Raw genomic sequence first — 25,817 nt, 5'->3', positions numbered from 1 at the left:
TTATGCCAGTGGTTGTTTTAGGGTAAATTATACACATCTTTAACTTGTGACTACCTCCAAGTGATATTATACTGCTTCTCTGATGCTGAGAGAACCTTAGGACAGCATACTTGCATTTCTCTCCTAATGATCTTTATGTTATTGCCATCACACAGTTCACTTATGCATAGATTAAAAATTCAGAAATACAGTCACCAGTTTTGCTTTCAGTGGTCTGTTATCTCCTACAGATATCAAAATAATACGAAAAAATAGTATTTATATGTACCCATTTTGTTACTATTTCAGATGCTTTTCACTCCTCTGTGCAGAACCATATATTTCCATACAATTTCATTTTCCTTCAGCTTGGAAGACTTTCTGTAACATTTTCTTTTGTAAGTATATGCTGGTAATTAATTCTGTGAGTTCTTGTATGTTTATAAAGTCCTTATTTTGTCTCCATATTTGAAAGATATTTCCCCCTCAGGGAAATTCTTTCTGAGGAAAGAATCCTCAGGTCTTCTTTTCTGAATTAAATGACATTGTTCAATTGTGTTCTAGCATGCGTTATTTTCAAAGATATCTGCTGTCGTATTTATTTTGTTTCTCTAGGATGTTTTTTATCCAAGCATCACTGAAGTCAGTCAGCTTGCTGGCTAGGCTCTTCCCTGGGTTGTAGTTCCAGATACGGTCTCAGGGTAGGAGTTCAGTTAATGATCAGGCTTAACTCTAGAGTGAGAAGGGGGTGGACTCAAATTGCCAAAGAGAAGAAAGTTTTAGTCTAGAGTCCCCAGAGTTATGGTAGCAGACTTCAATTATCCAAAGCATTTCACTTAATTTCTTTGCAAATTTCCACCTAGTGTATTTTCTTATGGCAAATATTGGCTTCTTGATTTCCATGTGCTGGGGAAAGAGAAGAGAATGCCCCATAACATTTTGTGCAGTTGTCCCATATAATAATCTCTAACTGCTCCTTCTACCCAGCTTGTTACTCCTGAGCCCAACACATAGGCTGACTCTGAATTCAGTAACTCTCTGAGGTCCTTTGGGGAGACCATCTGTGACCTCCATGGTGGCTGTCTCATGGCATATTCTATGCTGTTACAATCTCCATTTCCATTTTATCTGTCAACCCACTCCTCTCTACAATTTTCTTTTAGAAGTTTTACAACTCTTTATCAATGGGGTTTCTATTCTCCACTTCCTTCACTTTAGCACTACTGATTTATTCCTCTTTGTCCTTTTCTTTCTTATTTCAGTGGGATCAAGAAGAGAGGGGCAAACTTGTATGCCTATTCTTTCACCTTAAGTTCAAGACACCTCTGTAACCCTTCTTAATTTTTTCCTCTGCAAATGAGTACGTTTCAAAGGAATTAATGAGACAAGTTCAAAGATTCATAGTGAGTTGTTGATGGAGTATGGGCCAGAATTTTGGGCCATATCATTGGCCATCAGGATGCATATTACATAGATTAAATCAATGCATTGATACTGTTATAGCACTGCCCTTATCATTGAGGGCAGGGAACTTTCTGATTCACTACCATTTCTCTGATTCTTGCAAGATGCCTGCCACATGTTAAATTCTCATTGATAAGTTAATAATACTCATAAGGTAAATGGCCTTTGAGACCCCTTTTAGCAGTAAGGATCTGTCACCTATTGATTCTATTTGAGAACTAAATTAAGTCTATTAAGAGGATATTATCTTTCTTCTCAATCTGACTCTATGGCAGACTATTTTTGTTTGGTATACATTGGCTTAGAAAAATCTACTCTTAAAGCACCACATTTCCTTAACTTTGACATTTTAAAATAAATAATAAGCCCTGTGATCCTTAGTGGTTATCTTTGTATATACACAGTGAAATTTAGGAAGGACAGGATAGCCAGAAATCAAAGGATGAATTGCATAAGGCAAAAAAGAAGTCTCTATCATCTTGGGCACTGAAGGTATAAAGCTGTATAGGATATATATTTCCTGTCCAAATGGAGTCCGTAGTAGAGATACATGAAATGGTTCTTACAATATAAGGTCCTTAAAAAAAGTCAAACTTGAATTTGAACCCACAAAATTCAGAAGACATAGACAATATAAACAAACACTCCTCTCAGATGCCCAGTTTCTGAGGAATCATCCAAGCCAATAAGAGCCTTCAGGTACATGTTACATCTATAACTTCAAACGTGAATATGATTTACCACTCTCCCTTCCCCTGACTCCTTTCTCAGGATGCATTTCCTGAGTGCAGGCAGACTGCAGGGAAACAGCCAGAATCCTCCAGAGTAGCTGATCAGTGACACCAGACATTGTTGTCTTTGTTCAAGATTTGCTTCAGATTTGAACTAAGGTGAAGTAACCACACCTATTTCTAAATTACCCTTTTTTTAAAGATCAGGTTTAAAATGTTGATGGAAGAATTCATAACATATTCTGGTTTTTAGGTGTTAATTTTTGGACTTTATGTAATTATAGGGAGAAGGAGAATATTTTAACAACCTATTCATGCTAACAGGAAGGGAATGAATTTTCAGATTACTCAGAGAAATCCTCCTCTTAGTTTTGACTTTCCATAATGAACCAATTACAAGAATGTATTTGTGATTGACCCACTAAACCAGGCTGCTCTGATTTCATTTACCCTTCATACCTAATCAGAAATATTTTCTATCTTGATGAGAAGCACATTCGAGAGGAATGAATTGCACTGTGCTGGGAACACCGCTGTGGGCCCTGCTCAATATCACATTACCTAGTAGTGTGCTTTTGTACAGTGAACATCACAAACATTTGCATTTTAATGTGCACAATGAATCTCAATTACATGTCTTGAGTCTGTTTAAAGACCATTTTCCCTCCACATTACGGTCTCTTTGGAAACACCAATGTTACAACAGTGATAACCTTGAAAGGGCTGCTGGTGGATAATCATGACTTAATTACAGAAAAAGACAAGTTACCTCAGAGGAGCCCAGAACCAAAGACTTGAGAGGAAGACAAGTGTCCCATGTCCTCACCTGCTGAAGTGATGGGAGGAAAAATAGAATTTACTCTTTTTTTTTTTTTTTTTTTTTTTTATAATTTGGGAGTCTTTGCTTTTAGTCCAACACATGTAGTGAAAGTAACTGTACACTTACAAAAAGCTCTATTATGATCCCATTGAAATGAGATAGAAAATCTCAACTATTCTACAACTAAGAACAGTCCCCTGATCTCTATAATCTCTGATATTTTTCTGTCAGATGCAACTTTATTTTTATTATATTGAGACCGACCTGATGTCAACAAAGACAAATACTGCTTAACATCAAAGTTGAAAGTAGTGTGGACATAAGGATAAGGATTTCTGAATGTCTCCACTAATGTTTCCATGCTTGGAGGTGATAAGACTGGAGCATAAATAGGCCATATACAGGACAAAAAATTTTTGTTAATTTTAGTTCATTATAGTCTATAGATTAGCAGAGCTGGTAGGGTAGGAAGAGAAATTACATGCCAGACTTTATCATTGTTTTCTCTGGTCCAGCTTCCAAACAACACAGGTAATATTTGGACATTGCTGACTTTTCACCAGTAGCCCCAATTCAGGAAAAATGACACATCTATCCACCAAACAGGAAGAAGAGAGGATTCGTTACTACCCAACTTCTCACCAAAGTGGGCAATTGACTCATGGCTGTGTGATAAAACTCAAGATCTAGGGGCGCCCCATTCTTGAAAGAGAAAGTATATGCTTAAACATCATGAAGATGTTCTGGTATTTGCAGAGAAACTCAGAGACACAATTCCACAGCTGACTATTCCCCAAGTACCAGTAACCACTCCTCAAATAAACTTTTTACTCAACATCCAACTTTTCACTTAATATATCTAAGTGAGGAGGCTCTAGTGACATTGTGTAAGTAAGGGAGAGAGTCAAGAATATGTGTCCTATGGTATTTTGGGGGCAATAACAGCCTGCGTGGTAAATGCCCCATTGAAAGATAATTAAGAAGAAATATAGCAGCCTGTGGTCTCTGAATAATTCCAAAGCAAATATATATATAGGAAGGGAACATAGTGCAATCCAATAATTCCATAACTGGGAACACTTTATCTTTCAGCCATAAACAACAAGAACTTTAAAAGTACCCTTAGTTTTAGATAGGGAGAAACAGACAGGGCAGGAATAGAATTCTTCAGAGGATTACACTTTCTGGATGATAACATAGGGAGGGCATCGCAGATGAGATATGTGTTCTCACTGAATAAATGAGACAAAAGGTTAGAATTTCGGGGGAAAAAGTACTGGAGGAAAGGAAGATATAGAGATAACATGTATGTAAGGTTTTCTGGAGTATTTTATCTGAATACTAACCACCATTTGTATAAGTTGAAACTCCAAGTGAGATAGATAAATTTGATTCCATATAAAAAATCTATTAATATTATTTGCTTTCTATTGCTAACTGCAATAAGTTACTACAAATTATTGGATTAAAATAAGACGAGTTCTTTGTTTTACAGTTGTGAATGTCAGAAGTCTGATGCAGATCTCTCTGGGTGGCGTTCTGTTCTGGAGGCTCTAGAGGATAATTCCTTTCTTTGTTCTTTGGGGTTCTTGGCAGAATCCAGTACTCTGTGATTGAGTACTGACAACTATGTTTTCTTGCTGGGAGTAAACTGTTCCCAGCTTCTGGAGGCCGCTGCATTGGTACATGTTTTCCTTTCTCCAATTCCCAAGCCAGTAACAGTGGGTTGAGTCCTTTTAGCACCTCATCTCTGAACCACTCTTGCCTTTCTCTTTCACTTTTAAGGATCATCTAATTAGTTGGGCCCACCTGTATAACCTATATCATCTATCGCCTCATTTCAAGATCTTTGGGCTTCATAATTACCATGAATGTCTTTTGTCCTGTAGGCTAACATCGTCACAGGTTCCAAGGATTAGAACATGGACAGCGTTGTTCCTACCATATCGTAAGAGGTTAACAGAGAAACCTATGGAATCATTTCAATAAATGTTAAAAGAATATTCAATGACATTAAACATTCTCTTATTATTTTTTAAAGATTTATTTATTTTATTTTAGAGAGAGAGAGTACATTAGTAGGGGGAAGGGCAGAAGGAGACAATCTGCAAGAGACTTCCCACAGAGGAAGGAGCCCCACATACGGCTTGATCTTATGACCCATGAGATCATGACCTGAGCTGAAACTAAGGGTCAGATGCCATTTAGGCACCCTGAAACCCTAAAAATATTTAATAATATTATTTAATAATATTTAATAAATAAATATTTAATTTAATAAATAAAATATTTAATAATATTTCTATTATTGTTAATGAATCTTAGCAAGCTATAAATAGGTCTTTTTTCACCTGATAAATGTCATCTTGCCAAAAAATCCTACAGAAAATATCATGCTCAATAATAAAACATTAAAAGTATTTCTCCAGGGATCCCTGGGTGGCGCAGCGGTTTAGCGCCTGCCTTTGGCCCAGGGCGCAATCCTGGAGACCCGGGATCGAATCCCACATCGGGCTCCCGGTGCATGGAGCCTGCTTCTCCCTCTGCCTGTGTCTCTGCCTCTCTCTCTCTCTCTGTATGACTATCATAAATAAATAAAAATTAAAAAATAAAATAAAATAAAATAAAAGTATTTCTCCAAAGATACAGGAAAGACAAGGATGCTAAATGTCAACTCTTCTATTAACCATTTACTGGTCATCCTAGCCAACGAACTAATCTATGAAAAATGAAGCATAATATAAGCAAACTAATATAAGAAAAATAGGAAATTTGGAAACAAGAAATTTAACTATCATTTTTTCTAGATAACATAGTTGTTTCCACAGAGAACACAAACAGAATCATAAGAAAATTGTTAAAATTAATAATTTAGATTAATAATTCTATATAATATAATATAATATTAAATTGACTTATTTATTATTTTATACTCCAGCTCACAGTTTTAAAAATGTGATTTCATAAAAACATAGCATCTGCAAGAGAAATATAGAAATATAAGATATCCAGGACTAAGTCTAACTGAATCTGTGTAAGGCACATACGGAAAAATTATAAAACATTCTTGAAAGACAATTGTTAAAATCCTAAATAAGTTGAGAGAAATATCATGTTCATGAATAGGAAAATTTAATATGATATAAAAATATAAAATCACCCCAAGTTGATCTATAAATTCAATGCAACTCTTTTTTTTTTTAAGATTTATTTATTTATTCATGAGAGACACACAGAGAGAGGTGGAGACATAGGCAGAGGGCGAAGTAGGCTCCCTGCAGGGAGTTCAATGAGGGACTCATCCCAGATCCTGAGATCATGCCCTGAGCTGACGCAGAGACGCTCAACCACTGAGCCACCCAGGTGTCCCAGATTCAATGTAGTTCTAATCAAAATCCCAAGAGGTTTTGACAAAGTAATTCTAAACTTTAAATGAACAAGTAAAGGGCAAAGAGTATGTAAAAGATTCTGAAGAAGTATAAGGTGGAAGAACTGATCCTATCAGGTATCAATAATTCTTAAAAGGCTATGGTGGCTATGACTGATGTTGGGAAGAACAGATAAATGGTATTGGTTCAAAGGATAGACAAATCAAACAATGGGACTGAATGAATACTCAGAAAATGGCATATACAGAAACTTCAAACATAACAGAGGTAGCTGAAGATTACTGGGGAAGGGATGCATTTATTGGTTTTAAAATAACTAGGGTATCAGTATGAAAACATTTTAAATGGAACTCTGTCTCACACTTTACCAAAAATTCAAGTCTAGATGGGATAAGGTCTTAAGTATGAAAAGTAAAAGATTAAAATTGTGAAGGCGTTATGAAGAATATCCCATCGGGGGCGTCTGGGTGGGTCAGTCAAACAGCTGAATCTTGATTTCTGCTCAGGTCATAATCTCAGGGTCATGAGATCAAGCTCTGAGTAGGGCTCCATGCTGTTTAGGACTCTCTGCTCTCTGTCTCCCTCTCCCTCTGCCCTTCTCCCCTTCTAAAAAAAAAAAAAAAAAAAAAAAAAAATCCCATCAAGATAGGAGAGAATTTCTTAAATAAGACATAAAATGCATGAACAATATAGGAAAATATTAAGATTTTATTACCATAAAATTAAGAGTTTTCCATTTTTCAAAAGACATCATAATTAAGTGGACAATACATGGCAAAATATGCCAGGAAATATTTGCAATGCATGTAGCAGTCAGAAGAAAAATATCCGCAATATATAATGAACTACTACAAACCAATAAGACTAAAAACAGAAAAATGGGGAAAGGTCAGAACAGGTGTTTCACAGAGGAGGAAACACTTTTAGTTTTTAAACTTTATGTTCAATCTCTTTAATGAACAAGCAAATCCAAATTAAAACCACAATGAAAGAGATAAAACACCAACCAGATTGACACAACTTATGAAGTTACATGATTCCAAGTGTCCGCAAGGATGTGGAACGATGGGAATACTAACTCAGGGCTTGTTTGAATGCGAATTGTTTTTACCATGCTGGGAAAGGGATGGCGTTATCTAGAAAACTTGCAAATTTGTGCACTCTGCAATTCACCTCTTCTTTTCTAGGTAATTGCCCCAGAGAAGCTTTGCCACGTGAGTGCCAGCTGATATGCATAACAATACATAAAACACCTTGTTTGTAATAGACACTGAAAGCAAACCAAATGCATTAATGAATTATGATTTATATGAGTAAGAGAATAAAATTATAGCAATGAAAATAAATAAACCAAACTTACACTCGAGGGAATACATCCTGCAGCTGCTGGTTTCTGGTTCTCTGTGAATGATTTACCCTTCAGTTCATTGAGACTGTTACCTCATTTGTAAAATTAGAGAGTTTGGATAAGATGATCTTAAGGAGCCCTTTAGCTTTAATGCTAATGATTCTCTTTATTTCCTTTTTTCTTCTTGGAACAGGAAGAGTTTCATATGCTATTGCTCTTTGATTGTGTCTGTTCTTCTAGCACATATTCTGAGACCACGCTTTTGTTTTATGTGATTAATCTGCGAGGCACCTTGCCGAAATGATGCAGACACACTTGATCACCAGTGGGCAGTAAGGCAAGATGTCTCCTTCTAATTTCTCTTCTAAGATTATCTCACATTCAGTGCATGGTACCTAAGTCAGTGAGTTTTAGACTGTGGATTTCAATTGTTGATGGAGGCATTGAAGGCCATTTGAAGTCAGGACTCTGATCTGTCTTGCTTCCTAGTGACCTTTGGCCATTTAGTGGAAGAGTTTCAAAAATAAATTGCATGGGAGGATGAGTGACATGAAGGTGACAGCCTGACCTAAAGTGTGAACATCTAATTCATTGGCTCCAAGTTTTCAGAAACTTAGTCTCTGTAGGGGTAGAGTTGAAATGCATTTTCGGTTTGGTCTTTCCTTGTGTTTTGGAATTGATTCATTTTTCTCAATATTTATGGATTTTGCCTTTGCTAATTATTTAGAATCTTCACCCCAGACTGATAACTTAATTGATTTTAGTCTTCAGCAACAAAGTTTTCTGAAATTAAGCACCTTGAGACTGTGGGCAATCCCAGTGCCTCTGGGATCAGAATGTGGGCTTTGCTGCCCTCTGCTGTTGGATCGGGGCAATCCTTTACCTAGGGAGATTGCAGAGGCTGCCAGGTCCCATTTCCCCACAGAGAGGCCTAGAAGGAAGAGACAGGAGGAGGAGAATGGCTCTTGTTCTGGACACTGGCCTACATGGTATAGTCTTGAACATTCTCACTATGGCATGAGGAAGAATTTCTGAAAATTTCCATGGAATTCGTGGGTGTTAGATAAAACATTTTACTTAATAATTTATAGAAAAACTTGTCAGTGCCCCACCCATTTCTCCTAGGCCTACTTCTTAGATCCACTTCTGACATCACCTATCTTGATTAATTACCCTGACACAACTTGGAAACAAATAGTTGGTTGATGCAAGTATATTGCTGATACTTTTGGGAGATACATCTATAAAAAAGTGAGATAGGCAGACGTGAGCAGAAAGAGAAGGTGACCAATTATGCAGATTGTTACAACTGAGGCTTCAGCCAGTGCAGTGGAAGTCCTGGAGCTGGAATCTCATTTTAGAATGTTCCAAATTGAGACGTCGAGACTAGGCCCTGTAACCCTGTATTAAGCAGGTCATTGGCCATGGGCTGCCCCCTGTGAGGTGCATAAGCTTGGATAAAGCAGCTTCTTACAGCCAAGAGACCATTCCCTGTCAGAGTCATGATCCTAAGTCATAAAAAAAAAAAAAAAAAGAGGTTATTTCCAGTTGCCAAGACAAAAGTATCTCATCCTTGAAGAGGGGATCTGGGCCATATAACAGGATATCTGTTCATCCAGGATTGCCTACTTAGAGGATTATAGAATTTTAGAATTATGTAATTTGTAGTTGGAGGAGGCCCACCCTCTAATGTGAAATTTTAATATTTCTACATAGATATGATATTATTTGAGCAGAGCCTGGAGAAATGGAGATCTTGGAGATCCTGACACAAGGAAATCCTTGAGATGAGGAGAGGCCAACTAGAAGGTACAGCCATATAAAGGCCAAGAGACAGAATATCACAGGACAATTGCCTGCAACAAAAGACCCTAGACTTAGAAATAACTATTGTGAAGGGTAATAGCAAGTATAACATTATCAAGATTATGTAAAATCAAAGCAACACAAAATTAGTCTTGAAGATTGTCCATGTCCCAGTCCTGTGGCTGACTAACTGTAAGGGCATTAAGTGAGTTTCTTCATCTCTGAGAGCTTCAGTTTACCCATCTATGTAAATGGGGAACAAAATAATACTTCCCTCTTATAGTCTCAATGCAAGTTAAATAAGAGACCCACATCAAAAGCTGTAACTCCCAAAGCCTACAGTCTCAATGTTAGAGATGAGCAATAAAGAAATCTCACTATGCACGCACATATCCACATAGATTTTTCTGTGGGCACATGTATATGAGTGCATGTATTTGTATGTGCATTTTTATATAAATATATCTATATTCATCTACATCTGTGTCCACATCTTCAGTAGTTCTCAGTTGGAGGTGATTTTCCCCTCAGGGGGCTATTTCACAATGTCTGGAGACATATTTGATGGCCATAGTCCCTACTGGTACTGGGGTCATACTGGTGTGTATAGAGGTAGAGACTAGGGATGCTGCCAAACATTCCACGATGCACAGAACTGTCCCCCATGAGAAAAAAAAATCACTTGGTTAAAAATGTCAATAGTGCTAAGGTTGAGAAACTCCGATGTTTCCACATTTTTAATATCATATCTAATTTGTCATTGTGTGTGACCCAGAGTGAGAAAAAAATATGTGTCTATGTTTGCTATTATCCTGATGATTCCAGGCTGTGGGAGATACTTCTAGGTTCCTGTTACATATCTATTTTCCCATTCTTCCTTGATAACAGTTCCCATTATGCATAATGCAATGTGTCCAGCGCCTTTTTCAGTTTTCTTGCAGCAAACATAGTCATTTTGCACAATTCTGGCTAATTAACTGTCAGGAGTCTCTCAGGGAAGATGATATCTTTCTGATGAAAATGAAGAGATGAAACAGTTCACACTATTCCTTCCCACTGTTCTTTCCATGTCTTCCTACCTGCAGTGGTGATAAGATTCTTAGCAGAACAGCAGCCCTCTTACAAGCGTGGGAGTGAAAGCCACACAATAAGACTGGCAGAGCAGAAGGAGAAAAACCATGGGGGGGTGTCTTTTTCTGGTAATGTTATATACTAAACAAACAAACGGACAAACCCTCCCAAGAAAAATATCTTCAGATATGCTAAAAAGAAAAACTTTCTTATTTTAAACCCGTTGTTGATTTTGCAAGAAATAAAAGACTTTTTACTTCTCCCAGAAAGAGTGAGATGGGAGAAGGCTAAGCTTCGCTTTTCCTTCAGGGGAATCTGCCAATCATTGGTGTCCATGAACTTCCATTCCAATGGCTGCATAAGGCTCACGAGACAGGCAATAAATCCAGTCAATCCAAGGATCAATTAGGGATCACTGAACAAAAACAAAGCTCCCCCACAGAAAGAGACAACAAGAACACGTACCTATTTCATTGTTGGCTTTGAGGGGAAAACGTTACTTATCTTATGGGTTTGTAGTCATAAACCAGCTCTTACAAGCAGAGAATTTAAATCAAAGTGCTCCATGACTGATAAATGTTCCCAGGGAACTGAAAGAGACAGATTCTCTTGAGAGGAACAGTGCTTCAACACAACTTTGAAGAATCCCCAAAGATGAAGTTGTAAAGAATGTGAAGTTGCAGCCAAAAGAATATTTTAGGACCAAGAACCAATATCAACAACAGACAGTAGAGGCGTTTCCACAAAAGTACAATTGGCCTGCAATTGTTTAATGGAAACCTTTGGAAGTGGATACAGTCCAGAATTCAGAATTTTGGGGATATTTAGAAATATTATAGAATCCATTCATGGTAGATTCCATGCAGCCAGAATGAGGTCTGTGACAATACTACATAATCAAACATCTCAGAGCAAAATACATGAAATGGTACCAACAGAAGCTTAAGATAGTCTTACAGCAATGCAGTTTGGATTTTGCTTATGAATGACTGTTGTCTACCCTCTTACTAAAAAAAAAATACATTTTCAGAAATTTTTCAAGTCAGAATTTCAGAGAGGGCAATTTCAAAACTATATTGAGATATCAGGCATACAGTGCAAAGCAAGTACATTTCATATATTTTAGGAAACTAAAGAGATACTGGAAAAACATGAACAAGGAATAAGAGAGTATTACATCCAACTTGAAAATAGTTTAAAAAATAGAACATCTAGAAATAAAGAAATAAATAACTGAAGTTTAAAATACAATGGATGAAAAAAAAATAAAATAAAATAAAATACAATGGATGCATTAAACCAGAATATTAGACCCATATGAAGAGTTAGTAAACCGGTTTTGCTCAGGAAGAGGGCAAACCAATTAATTAACTTAATAAGAATGTTAAGTATTCAAATTCAGATCTAAAAATAGCTACAAAAATATAACTACCCAATTAATGGAGAGAAGAGAAAATGTAATGAGTAAGAAGGGAAAACAAAAGAGAAATTCAATCAGTACAAAGGAAGGCAAAAGCAAAGAGGAAAAAATCCAAACAAACCAGAAAAACTCAAAACAAATGACACAAAGCAAGATAGTAGATAAATCTGATTGCAAAACTAATTGCCCCTGGTATAAATGGACCCTACTCACGTTAGTTAAAAGGAAGCTTCAGCCTGTATTTTTAAAATTTCAACTCTGTGCTGTTTTTTAGAAACTAAAAAAGGACAGAGTTTAAATTAAAAATTTAGAAAAATATATTCCAGATACATAATAACCTAAGTAAATCTGCTATGATGATACTCATATCAGGCAGCTTGGGACTCAACTTCAGACCCTGATTTCCAGACTTGCTCCCACTGCAAGTAGTCAGACAACTGGATTAACTATATGAAGCCAGTGCTTTCACATATTAGATGACTTGCAGAACAGTGCGGAGACCACTGAGAGAAGGGAAGTGAATCAGGTGAGCCTTGCTGGATGGACTGTTCTCTGCATGGAGGCGCTTTCTGGGCAGCAGCATGGAGGAGGGCCCAAGCAGAGCCCAGCAGTGTCCTGAGACTAAGAGACAGAGTACTGAGGTCTGAGATGCTGGGGTGGTGGGAGTCTGAGGGCAGAGGACAGGAAACGAGGAGGCAAAGAAGGAGACACAGAAGTCTGCAGAGGGGTTGGTTCCCTTTGGTCTTTTGCTAAATACTAAGCCATAAATGCATAGGGTCAAACCCCATGAGGTTGGGCAAGGAAGAGATAGATACCAGGTTGCTGTGAGCTGAACAAATGACCTCACCCAGGGCTGGGAAGTGGTCAAGGTTACACTTACAGATGAAACAAGTAGACAGAAAATCACTAAGATTCCAGATGCCCCGATGAACACATCAAACATCTTGTCTTTACTGATATCCATAGGACAGTGCATCAACAATAGTGAAATATACTTTCTTCTAAAGAGCAAAGAAGGCATTAACCAAGAAAGATGATATGCAAACATAAGCACATTTTATTTTATATATATAATTTCGATTTGCCAACATATAGAATAACACCCAGTGCTCATCCCGTCAAGTGCCCCCCTGGGTGCCCATCACCCAGTCACCCCCTCCCCCCCGCCCACCTCCCCTTCCACTGCCCCCTTGTTCGTTTCCCAGAGTTAGGAGTCTCTCATGGTTTGTCACCCTCTCTAATTTCTCCCACTCATTTTTCCTCGTTTCCCCATTTCAAAGGTTTAAAAGCATAAGGCGTATTTTCTCTGACTTGTTTTCACTGTTCTGATTTAATCTCTGCAGCAGCTCCGTGTTTAAATGAGTAAACCAAAAGTCTGAGAGTTAAGAAATTTATCTGGACTCAAATGGAAGAGCTACGAAGGTGGGTGGGTCGGTGGGTGGGAGAGAATTTTTGGGGTCCCTGGGGTCTTCTTTGAGTTCTCAGTGGTGCACCCGGGGAACAGGGACATGCAATGACTAGCAAGTGCCGCTAGAGGGAAGTATTTGCTCATGAAGCCAGCAACCTAAACAGTACCAGAGGAGGATCTGGGGTGTACCCCCGGATTACTGCAAGAAACCCGAATCGAAATATGTCGATGGAGTGTAAACTGAAAGACGCCCTGCTGGATCTTTCTGTGGCAGGATTCCAGTTCAGTCGCAGGGTGACTACAACAGTAGACTCTCACCTGCCCCTCTCGTCTAGCTGTGACCCTGCCTGCCCATGTGGTCCTGGGTGCCTGGCTGGTGCTCAAGGGCCTGGTCTCTGCACCCCCTGCTTTAGTCCCTGGCGCAGGATATCTCTTCTTGCTTCCCAGCTGGAGGGGCAGCCCTATCCAGCTGCTGTTAGGGAAGTCTCAAAGGAAACAAACCTCCAGCCCAGCTGCTACCCTTTGCACAGTTTTATAAAATGAATCTCTGGGCACCTGGGTGGCTCAGTGGTTGAGCATCTGCCTTTGGCTCAGGTCATGATCCTGGGTCCTGGGATGGAGTCCCCCACTGAGCTCCCCGCAGGGAGCCTGCTTCTCCCTCTGCCTGTGTCTTTGCCTTTCTCTGTGTGTCTCTCATGAATAAATAAATACAATTTATAAAATAAAATAATAAATAAAATAGTATTTTTATCTTAATAAAATAAAATGAAATGAATTTCTGTGACTAACTTCAGATTCTGATGTAGTCTTATCTCAGTTCTTAGGAAATTGGGCAGATTTGAGTTCAAGTTTCAGACCTTTTAACTTGGGTATTTCTTCACTCTTGGACTTCTGCCTCGTTTATTTAAAACAGGGAGCAGCTGCGAATATTCAATCAGAGCAGTAAATACGGAGCCCTCAGAACCTAGTAAAGGCTCAGGAAGTGAGTTCCCTTCATTCTGTTCGCTGTTTCCTTGACCAACCAGCCTTCTTTTATTGTGCCCAGCCTGGTGGTGATGTTCCTGGTGATAAAAGGATCGTAGGAGGTTTGTTCATTCCTCGTGCCACTCATGTGGAGAAGGACCTTGTCACTTTTCTTAGAGCATTGCTTCGCCGACTGCAGACATTCTGTACCAACATCATCATCTCTACCATGTTCACTACCTACCAGCACCATTATTTGTTTAGTGTTTTAAAAATCATCTCACTTCTTAAAACCCTTGAATCTACTTTAAAGGGAAATGTATATCTCTTCTGTAAACAGAAAACTAACATCACTCACAGGAAATATAAGGTCAGCATAAAAATAAACATTGAACTAAATCAAGTCATTAAATACTGTAATGACATAAATAATATAGAGACCACTCTATCGAAGTACTCCTGAAGGTCTATAGTAAGACCTACTAGTCCCAGGTACTTGGATAAGCCACTTTAATACATACACAGAAAGAGGTGGTATCTTTAATGATTGTAAGCGCAGATACATCTGCAGTTGTAATTAAATTTGTAAAGAGAGTGTATCTTCATTATTTTATTATTCCTCAATAACTAAGTTGACCTCTTATACTTCCTCCTGTCTGGTAATTCAGTCCATTCCCCAAGACTAGATAAGTCTGTCTCTAGTAAATGATCCACATAAATCCTCAGCTATCTATCTTTCTTTTTTTTTTTTTAAGTAAAAAATAAGTTTATTCTGGAATAGCAGAGCAATTGCAATTTGGGACAAGCAAACTACAGTGAACCAATGGCAAGTCTGAAGATACAAAAGGAAGTTCAGCTTATGTTAGGTTTTAGGAGGAAATTGGCAAGGGTTATTTATTTATTTATTTATTTTTATTTTTAATATTCTATTTAAATTCAATTTGCCAACATATAGTATAACATCCAGCACTCATCTCATCAAGTGCCCTCCTTCGTGCCCATCACCCAATTACCACCCCCCCAACCTCCGCTTCTGCAACCCTTTGTTTCCCAGAGTTAGGAGTCTCTCATGGTTTGTCTTCCTGTCCAATTTTTCCCCACTTAACTTCCCTCCTTTCCCTTATGGTCCTTTTCACTATTTCTTATATTCCACATATGAGTGAGACCATATGATCATTGTCTTTCTCTGATTGACTTATTTCACTCAGCAGAAAGTTTTCCAATGTCCCTCTCCCTTCTCCTGCTTCTCTTCCAGTGGGCAGCTGGATTATGGTCAAGGGCTGTGGCTTCTGTGATCTTGTGTCAATACGTGTAGGGCATGATGTGTCCATGGGGTATGATGTTGACATTCTTCCCATGCCTGGAGTTGGGACTGTCTGCCTCAAGACTCAGAGCAAGGAGAGATCAGCTCTGGAAAATGCAAAAGAGAAAAGCAAAATAATGTATACATTTAAAAAGTACTTATTACATACATTTTGTCTCCAGTAGCTTTAAGTGGATCAGGCATGTGTGACATTTAATATTCATTTTAGGTGATCCTGCAATAACTGCTTTTTTAGAGGAAAATTATAATAATAATAGTCACCATAATAGTATTAATGAACCTATGCTGCAAATTAATTTTGCTTATTACATGTAGCCAATAAGGGATATATTGTCCTAAACAATGTAGTACTAGCAAAGGGGATGTTTCAAGACTAGATACATTTGCAAATATAATACTCCACTATATTTTAAGAGTATGTATGTATTACAGGACCCAGAAGAGTCTCCATGCTGATGAACAATTGATCTGTTGCTCCTGCTCTTTACTACCACTGCAGCAAGCCAGTCCTCCCCTAGCTGACACCCGTCCCTCAGTTCGGCCAGAAGGAAATTCTCCTTCCTCATCTGCAATGCTCCCAGTAAGCTTTGCCATGAACCCATGCTTGAAGACAAGATTCAAGGGAGCCAAGGTTGCATGGTACATTTGGACCCGGAGTGTTTCCTCTACCATGGGAGTTCTCAACTGGGGGTGGTTCTCCCCCCAAAGAAGACATTGGCAATGTTGAGACACTTTGATGGTCATGCCTGGAAAGTTCCTACTGCCCAGTGGAGAGAAGCCAGGGGTGCAGTTACCCATCCTGCAAGGCACAGGACAGCGCACAACAAAGATAATATGTCAGTATTGCCAAGGTGGAGAAACTCAAGTCTGCTCTACCAGAAAGCAGAAAGAAGTATAATGAAGACATCTTCAAGCCACTACATGATGGAAACACACTTGCTGCTTTCAGTGTTTGATCTCAGCTCTCTATCTACAGTGACTTTTGGAGCCTCATAAATGAAGATTTCGTCTAAAATCTGTGCCTTTGTGGATGAGAGAGTATCAATAAATAAGTCAGTGAATCCTAATAAATAATATTCCCTTTTAAGTATTTCTTCTTGAAAACTGTTGCCAGCAGGAAGGAACTGCTGAGGACTAGGCAGGGTCAAGTGGGGGTGGTAGTGAGAAGTGAGAAAAAGAAGGAAATTTGGTTAGAACTAACATTTCCTTATTAATTATTGTATTGTTATTATTATTCTGGTAAAATAAATAATCCCTAAGATGTTGGAACCTGATGGATTGTAGCAAATCTTGTTTTGTTCTTTTTCTCCCTTCAACATCCCTCCCTCCCAACTATCATCATCCTCCCTGCCTCCTGGGTACACTCACCTGACAGGTGCACACTCACCTGGCAGGTGCACACTCATCTGGCAGGTGCACACCCTTGCCACTTCATATTAGCACTATTAATTCATTAATATCTTTACTCTCTCATAGCTTTTATGAGGATGAGATAGGATTTGTAAAATGCCTTTCACATTTCCTCAAACCTCAAACCTTTCACATTTCCTCAAAATTTTTTTCTAATCCACCAGGAGCATATGCAAGTTGGATGATATAATTCTGAGGTTCAATCACTGGATTTTTTTTAAAGGATGAGAAGATAGACGCCCATAATGGTCCCATCTATCCCATCACTGACAATTAGGAAGCCACCTTCCATCAGAACACTATTGGTTTTATGTTTCCAAAGACCTAAATAGAAGAATTTGCTAAATTATATATACATTAAGACTAGTATGTGATGTCTTTTTTTTTTTTCACTTGTTTCTTTGAATGATTCAGAACATTGGGTATTGCTTGAGGATGAGAGTATGTTTATCCTCTGATGTGACATAGTGTGAAACATCTTTGGGAATATTTTTGAAACTATTGAGTGAATGAAGAAACAAATCTATGATCTTGGGAGAAGGGCTAGAGGTCTCTAGTACCTACTGACAATCAGTTAGCCTACGGAGAAGCCTGGGTGCTCCTCTCTGGGGGACCCACTTTACGTCAGTCAGCCTTGTGGAGAGAAAACTTTCATGTAGTTATATGGGAAATATTTGGTTTTCAATCCATCTTAATTTCATCAAACAGGGCCTTCTAGGAAGACCATAATTCAGTTGTGCTAAAACCAACTAATAGTTGACCCTAAGTGGAAAATATAAGCCATATAGAATGTGTTACCCTAAATCAAAATTCATTCTTCATCTGAAGCCTACAGATTATAAATCAAGAATTAAACTCAGGTCGGTAAATCCAAGCAAATGCACACAAACCTGAGAGTTTGCACAACTGAAACAGAAGCTTGGACGGTAAACCTGCATAAATCAAATCTCTAAATCAAAAGGGGAAACAACGATTTTTCTTGTCCTACAGAGCAAGAGAAACGAACCCTCTAAACCCCTCAATGCAGATAAAAGTTCTGGCTTGTATATAGCTTGATATATTTATGTATGGAGGAAGCACTGCTTGAAATTAAGCAAGAAGAATGAAATATTGTAATGACCGTGCCAGAGAAGCTGCCCTGCAAGCAGTTTCACAGCTGGGTCATTAACAAGAATGTTTGAGAAAACACTCGGCTAGCATTCAGCCATTCTTGGCCAAGGGATGGCAGGGGGTGAAACATTTTCAGAATCTGTCAAAGGTGTTAGTTCAAGCAGCTGCCCCGTGGTCGAGAAGGGAAAGGTCTCCTGCAGCTTCAGGCTGAAGCCACTATTCCTGACATATTGCACCTTCCACGTCACAAGAGCGAATCTGAGTGTTGTGTTCTGCACTGATCCCTACTTGGCTCAGGAGCTCTGCAGTCCTGAGGTTTCAGGACTTTGGAATGTTAATGTCACTTTTATAATGTAATTTTCCCTCATTTTAGAAAATTTCTTAAATCTAATTTACTGCCCTGTGTTTTCACAATCCCCTTATTAAGACAGCCAGACCCTCAAATCATTCCAGTTTATTGATTAAATGTTAAGAACCACGTGCACAAGGAACTCTATTTTGTTTTGGTAAAAGGGCACAGGGATAAGCCAACAATATTGCTTAGCTTATTTGCTTTAATTGGAAAGACATTAAAGAAAAGGCTTTAGTATTTCATGTAATACACAGTAGGAAGTGGGGTCCCTTACAATGCTTCCCATGTTGCATTTAATTTCAGATTCTGAACTGATGTGCGCACAGAAGGGTTTCTTATTTAAAATAGAAAGCCTTGTGTAATAGCATTTTGGTGAACCCATACACCACACAGAGCATACCAGTGGATGTAGGGTTCTTTGCACGACTATTCAAAGGACATGGTTGGGTGTATATCTCCTGTGTACATGTATGTTTGCACATACAGGTAGAAATCTCTTGCAGTGCCTGAAAACCAGTTACAACTGTTCATGATTATTCTTTGATAAATGGCTCATTTGAGGCAAGATACTTAAGTGCTGAAAAAACTCCCTCCAATTGCCTGCACTTAGGCTCATTCTAGAGACCTCTAAATTATTGAGAGTCTATGAAGGAGACGTCTATTTGTTAAAATTCATTCAATCATCCCACAGATATTTAATGAATGCCAGCCACCTCTAGTGCTAGTTACTGTTCCAGGAGCTGGAGACCAAGAAATGGTGGAAACAGACAAAAGTTGAACCCTGAATCAATTTAATGAATCAAATTAACTAGTCAAATTAATTTCCTAATGAAATCACGTTGGGCTGAGTGCTTCCTTAATAAGCTTCCTTTCTCATACAAGGGCGAAGTAATTCTTACCATGGTTCTTAGGGTAATGTCTCATCACAAATTCTGAAAGTTCATTTTATTTGGTGAAATTTTATCTTAGCATTATGCTAACCCTACTAATGTAGGGAGATAGACCCTATCATGAGCAGGAGATAGACCCTTTACAATTGAGAAGAATAAATGAAACGCAAACATTTCATATACAATAGATAATATCAATATAAAAAGATGACATTATGTAGACAAAGTCTTGGAAATAATAAACTAAAAAAGGGAAGTGCTAGGATAGGCGAAGACTCAATAGTGTGACCAGTGCCATGTGCATCACCTGGAGACACATCCTCAATGCAGATCCTCAGGACCCATCTCAGACCCACTGAGTCAGAAACTGTGGAGGTAGAGCCCAACCTGGACCAGAGCAAGCTGTCTAGGTGATCTGGATTTACTCCAGTTTGCAGTAGACATTGAAGATTCTTTTACTTAAAAACCCTTTAATTGTGTAGTTGCAAGCACAATTATCTTATAAAGCTTGCCATGTTCCGGAGAAGTGAGAGACTCATCTATTATTTAAGGCAGATCTACAAGGCAAATCTGAATTGGCGACTAAGCCAGTAACTTGAACTTTTTTGGTTCAGAAAGTTGCTTTCTCTGACCCAGAAATGCCCAATCCCCAACTCACTGGTCAACATTGGCTTTGGGCTCCAGACATAATTGTTTGTGCTGTCTGCATCCTGGGGCTGGTAAAACCTCACCTCATCTTAAGCATATCAAGGCTCAAGTTATGAAACTTGGTTGCCTGCCCACTTGCTGATGGAATCAGAGCATGTTAGAGAGGGCCACTGAAAGAATCAATCAGCTAACTCAATTTTGTACAACTCCCATGTGCTGGGGACTCGGCCTGGTGCTGCTGGAGAGGAGGGGTAGATAGGACAAGATGCCTCTGGCCTACAAGTGGCAGGGAACTTCAGACTTTTCATCTGTGAACAAAAGCACTCAGCACCCTAAGCTTTGTGCTAAATAACCATGCAAAGAACAGGAGAGTTCAGTGGCCCGGGGCAATCAGGGACAACTTTGCAGAGGCCATACAGTTGGGCAAGAGCTTGGTAGGAATCAATCACGCGGCTGTGGTGTGGAGGTAGGAAAATCCATGGCATGTTTGAGTGAAAGCTTTGCTTACACAGTTTATTAGTGGGAGAGAAGGTTGGAATTGTCTGAGCCAGATGGAAATGGACCTTGGATAATATCCCATGGACAAGACGGAACCATGAGAGGTTTTCCAGCAGGGGTGTGCTAAGATAAAGATGGAGGGTTAAGATGGCAAGTTGGAAATAATTGTCTTTCTTTGCTCCTATGCCACAACGAGTTAATCTAGACTTCCTCAAGCAGTCATGAGTCACTCAGGCTGCAAAATGGGTCCATTTGTCAGTAAAGGGGAAAAGGTGACAACAGCTAAGAAAACGGAGAACAGCAGGATCCCAGTCAGAACCTGGCCCCAGAGCGAGAATGCACACGTGTACCGCTCGGAGATGAAAAATGCTTTCCTTGGGCCATCCATCATCATCATCATCCATGGAGACAGCTCCTCCATCTAGGGCACATTTCTCCTGAAGGGAGAGGCTGGGCCCTGGGGATGCTGTGATGCCCGGCCCTCTTTGGACAGCTGCATGTGATTGATGGTCTTGGGCTCTGTGCCTCTCCAGGATGAGTGTGCAATGTGGCTGGGAGGTGTGGAGGGCACAGAGCCCTCACTTCTCAGCCAGCAGCAGGGAGGTGCAGGCAAAGCCTCTGAGTCACAGGGGGGAAGTCTTACCTATCTCCCATAGTCCACTGTAAGCTCCTGGAAGATAGACTCATCTTAACCTGTCATTTTTCTTTTCTGCAACAAGCCTGGCACACATTGGGCTTTCGGTTCACATTGTTGAATGAATGTATGAACCTAACAGGTTGCACATAGAACTTTCTTCCCCTTCTCAATGTGCTTCAGTCAGAAATTGCAAAAACCAGAAGCATTCTCAGACACTAGTCCAAACACTTAATATGAAAATAGAGAGACTGAGGACCCAAGAGGAATAACGGCCTACACGAAGACTCCAATAAATTAGTAGAGATTGTAGATTAGGGTCATTTAATAATACCTTGTCTCCTATAACACATGGACTTCTAAAGGACTTTTTAAAATTCAAATCGAAGATCTAATAAGATCTCTCAGTTCTCTGTGTAAGTATCACCCTATCCATGAAGCCTTCTGTGATACCCTATTTATGATAGAAGCCCCTTTCTCTACAATTCCTGACTCCCGCCTCATAACCTAGCATTCCTTCCTTCCCCCCAGCCCTCGACCTGCCCTACTCTATTTTTTTCTATAGCTCTTATCGCTGCCTGATATTCCAGATATTTTACGTGTTTATATTTCTTTCATTTGCCCCAGCCCCCAAGAACATGATCTCCATGAGGGCGGAGACAGTTTTTACTCTATTTTGACTCTATTCTTTATAACATAGTGAGTACTTAGACGGCATTTAATACACATTTACTGAATGAATGGAAGAAACTAAATTAATTTTCCGCAATACAAACCATTCCCTCAGCATCTTGGTCAATTATGATTTATTTCTGTACACGGTTTAGTGATTATACCATGACATTGATTTCTAGAGGCAGGAGGCTTTGACAGTGAGCCTTTCCAGCCATAGTTATCAGGATGGCATCCAGTAGGATGGAGCAGAGCAAGCCTAAGTGTGACAGGGCACTCCGATTTTTTTTGCAAAGCTGTCTCTCCTACTGGTCTGAGAGAGCCTGAGGACAGAACTGTGTTAGAGTCCTTGCTGAGCCCCAAGCCCATAGGACAGGGCATCATAAACTCCAGATGCACTGCACAGAGTGGCCCCAGATTTTCAATATGTTTACTGAACAAATAACTGCAACTGATTTAATGGGAAAAAATCCATTGTCTATATAGTAAAAACCTTAGTTATTTGGAGGGGTTGCATGTAAGAATTAGCAACGAGTTAAATGTGAGAATTGTTGATTGTCTAAAATAATTGCTCTTTTGCCAATCCCAAGCATGTACTTGATGTTTTTCCTTCTGTCATAATCAATACACAGGAATCAAAACTCCTTTTGGATAATTCAATATCAGACCATGAGGTATTTACCATGGCCTTTTATAGTCTCTTGGATTATGATTGTGAATATTGCAGTTTTTGAATTACCAAAACTTAATCACTTGGTTGTATATCGTTAGACATATATTTTGACGTCAGCTTTTTTTCCTAATATAAACAAGAGTGTAATAAATACTCTTTTACCTCACTCTTTGTGTAGACTAGGATTTTTATTTCGGCTAAAATAACGTAAGTTATTTAGAGGATAGAAGTGTCTCTAAGCCTTCAGAAACTCAGGAATGTATTTTCTATAAAATCCTTTTGACCTCCTTTGATGAAATTATCAAATGGGTTTGTCCGGGAGGGTCCTACATTGGATGGCTCTGTGCACTGGCCCTTTGAAGCTGTTGCAAGAGACCTTACCACTGTCCCTTCAGGATTTGCATTGGCATTCCTTCCCCCATGCCTGGAGTTGGATAAATGCTACACTACTACAAGCGTATATAAAACTAGAGGGGCTTAACTAAGACAGAGGCATGATTCCTTCTCATGTAAGTCAGAAGGGAGCTTCTAAGATTATATAAATATAGCTTCTAAGGTTGCCCATCTTAGACAGCTACCAAAAGCAGACTCAGGGGAAATATGTACAGAACCCAGAGTAAGAATTCTGGAGGAAATGACCTGAGAGTAGCTCATATCACTTCTGCTTTCTTTTCACTGGCCAGAAACCAGCCTATGGCCGCATTTGGCAACAGGGACCATATTAATAAAGTCCGGTTAACGATACATCCTTAATATGATAATATCTCAAATATGTTTATTTATCTGTTTCTTTACTGTCATTGTGTTCTTTCTGGCCCCATCACCTCCTTTTTTTTTTAAGATTTTATTTATTTATTCATCAGAGACACATAGAGAGAGAGGCAGAGACACAGGCCCAGGGGGAAGCAGGCTTCCTGCAAAGAGCCTGATGTGGGACTCAATCCCAGATCCCAGGATCATGCCCTGAGCCGAAAGCAGACTTTCAACTGCTGAGCCACCCAGGCATCCCAGGCCCCCATCATCTCTTGACTAGATGAGCATAACAACCTTAGAATCCATCCTCATTCTCAGTCTTAACCACTTCTGATCCATCCCCTGCACGTATAGCCGGCATGGTCCTTTTGAAATTTGAATCTGATCACATCACTCCTTTGCTTAAAATGTTAAATGGCAAAACACTGACTTTAGAGAAAAGAAATTTTAAAAGCCAAACACCTTCCAATGACATCCAAGGCCTTTCTTTTTGACCCTACCCAATTATCCGCCTCATATTGCTCAAATGTCTGGGATGCAGCCATGTTGGCACATATTTGGTCTTTTAAGGGTGGAAGAAATGGAAGCTAAGAGCTGAGACTGACAGCTAACTTCTCTGGGATATGAAGTGAGAAAACACATGTGTTTTCTATCACTCTAACAAAATTCAGCATTTGTCCTCTCTTCAAACATATGTGGAAACTACCTATGTGAAGGCTATGGTTTCCTAGGACTTCCAGAACCCCAGCTCTTTACTCTATAGGACTTGTTGGGATTTTAGAGATTACCTGGGCGGCGGGGGGCAGGAGGGGAGATACAGGGTTCTTTGCTGAGACCAGCTTGTGGAACTGACCTGATGAACCTCACAGAAAATAAAGTGGAGTTTCACATATATTGATTTTTATATGCAGGTCTCTGGTATTATTTCAAACAAAAGAAAGTTCTAAAGGGCAAATGTGGAAGATATTTCTCCCTGCTCAATAAAATGGCTCTGGAAAAATAAGATTTCCTCTCTGGGCCTCAGTTTCCCCATATGTAAAATGAGGGTGTTGGACTAGAATGATCTCAAAGGTTCATTTCAGCATGATAAGGAGATCAATTCATTCAATGCTTATTTTTATTTAATTTTAAGCCCTCACTGTACTCAGCACTATTCTATATCTTGAGGATAATGTGTTGTAAAAGATAGACAAAGAACTTTCTCTAATAATGATGATATTCTAGTTGGGAGTGGAGTGGTCAAATAGATACACAGACAGATGATACAGAAACAATTTGACGGCGATGCTGACTATGCAGAGGAATAGTTAGTGGATGGTAAGGTAAAATAAAAGGCTGTCTCTGAGTGACATTTAGGCTAAAAGGCAACTATGCCAAGATCAGAAAGAAAGCATTCCTGAGGGGAATGATGCAGAGAAGCCATCAGAAGCACTGAGCTTGGTGTGTTTCATGGAAAGAAAGAGGTTTAGGAAATGAAGTGAGGTTGGAAATGGTCCTAGAAGAGGCGGAGAAGTTCGATCAGGGCCAGATCATGTAGGATATTTACACCAGAGTAAGAGATTCATCAATGTGCTATCAGGCACTTCTGGAGGATTTGAAGCATGGGAAAGACCCTTCTTTAAGTTTTGATATCATCACTCTTGGAATTGTATGGAGTATGAAATAGGAGGAAGTGGGAGTGGAAGGGGAAGCTACTGAGGAGGTCATGGGGTCATTGTAGCAGTCCTGGGGAGAAGTGGTGGGGGCACAGGTGAGAATGGTAGTAGTAGGTAGAGAAATGTGCACACACATGAAATGTGTTCCTGGAGTGGTTGCAGGGAATGAGTAAAAGAAAGGGGAGGGATGAGGTGTCTGGGTAGCTCAGTCAGTTGAGCATCTGACTCTTGGTTTCAGTTTGGGTCATGATCTCAGGCTCATTATCTCAGGGTTGGGAGATCCAGCCCCATGTGGAGCCCCATACTTTGGGCTCTGCACTTAGCTTGGAGTCTGCTTGGGATTCTCTCCCCCTTCCTCCTCCTCTGACCCTCCCCTCACTCATGTGGACACATTCGCTCACTCTCTTTCTCCCTCTAAAATAAACAAATACATACATACATACATAAACAAATAAATATTTAAAATCCTTTAAAAAATTTGAAAACTGAAGGATATCAGCTAAATAAGGCCATTTTCTGAGTTTAAGAGAATGGAAAAGGGTTCTTTGTTTTGAACATGTCGACTTTAAGACACCCATTACATCTATGAGTGTAAGTGTTAGGAAGGTCATTGCTAGGGATGTAAGTTTGGAAACCATCAGCAAATTAGTAGTTTTTCCAGCTGTGGCCTAAAGGAGATGATGCAGCGGGAGAGCATAGACACAGAAGACAATGTGTTCCTTAGCTGTGGGGGTGCTCCTTCATTTAAAGATTTGGTAAAGGAGAAAAATCCTGCAAAAGATACTGATATAGAACAAGA

General features: G+C 39.4%; 1 long non-coding RNA gene across 1 annotated transcript in view; it reads left to right on the top strand.

The window, feature by feature from the left end:
• The window catches only part of LOC140600739 (uncharacterized), a 53,688-nt gene extending 36,732 nt beyond the window's left edge, over window positions 1-16,956 (top strand). The window contains exon 3 of the long non-coding RNA XR_012003906.1: window positions 16,156-16,956. This is a non-coding gene — a long non-coding RNA (uncharacterized lncRNA). The remainder of the gene's footprint in view (window positions 1-16,155) is intronic.
• The last annotated feature ends 8,861 nt before the right edge of the window (window positions 16,957-25,817 follow it).

Source organism: Canis lupus, chromosome 12, assembly GCF_048164855.1.
Source record: "Canis lupus baileyi chromosome 12, mCanLup2.hap1, whole genome shotgun sequence".
Taxonomy (NCBI): Eukaryota; Metazoa; Chordata; class Mammalia; order Carnivora; family Canidae; genus Canis; species Canis lupus.
Note: the sequence above shows the minus strand (reverse complement) of the source record. Positions and strands in the feature narration are given on the sequence as shown.